This window comes from Crocuta crocuta, unplaced genomic scaffold, assembly GCF_008692635.1.
Source record: "Crocuta crocuta isolate KB4526 unplaced genomic scaffold, BGI_CrCroc_1.0 scaffold115, whole genome shotgun sequence".
Classification (NCBI taxonomy): domain Eukaryota; kingdom Metazoa; phylum Chordata; class Mammalia; order Carnivora; family Hyaenidae; genus Crocuta; species Crocuta crocuta.
This window is the reverse complement of record NW_027530575.1, coordinates 7,227,407-7,227,966: the sequence shown is the minus strand read 5'-3', so window position 1 is coordinate 7,227,966 and position 560 is coordinate 7,227,407. Positions and strand designations below refer to the sequence as shown.

The window sequence follows — 560 nt, the reverse complement described above, 5'->3', positions numbered from 1 at the left end:
CGGCATTGACCTGGCTCTTTGGTTTGGCGTCTGGGATTCATTCCCTGTTGACTCGATGAGCCGTGATTTCCTTGTACCCCGAGCGTGGAAATAGACTTATTTCCCCCCTTACCTCCCACAAGGAGGCTGCAGATACCTTTGAATGTGAGTCACTGCAGTTCACCCACGGGACTGTAGATTCTAGATTCCTCATTCCGGAAGCTGGATGACTAGGGCCGGGGGTCCAGGCACAGATAGCGCAGCAGCAAATTGTCATTCCGCACGTGGATTGTGAAACTGACCCTCCGTCCAGAGGCGCACCCGAGGGCTTCTTTCCCTCGCTGGTGCCAGCAGCGTTTCACGCTTGCCAGTCATGATGGGAGGGGGCTGCTGGTACGTTTGGCCACTTGGGAGCTAGTTTGAGCCTCTTCAGAGCTCGAAAGCCATCAGAGATCCGCTTCTGGGTGTAGCTGGAAAAGCGGCGAACGCAGCCATGTGAACAGGGATTTGTAGCCCCGCGTTCACAGCCGCCAGGGTACAGGAGCCCCAGCACCCAGGACCCCCCCCCCAGGGGCCCCGGG

The 560-nt window shown here is 58.2% G+C and overlaps 1 protein-coding gene across 1 annotated transcript in view; it reads left to right on the top strand.

Moving 5' to 3' along the window:
• LDLR (low density lipoprotein receptor) overlaps window positions 1-560 on the top strand; it is a 36,418-nt gene that overhangs the window by 19,545 nt on the left and 16,313 nt on the right. The window lies entirely within an intron of this gene.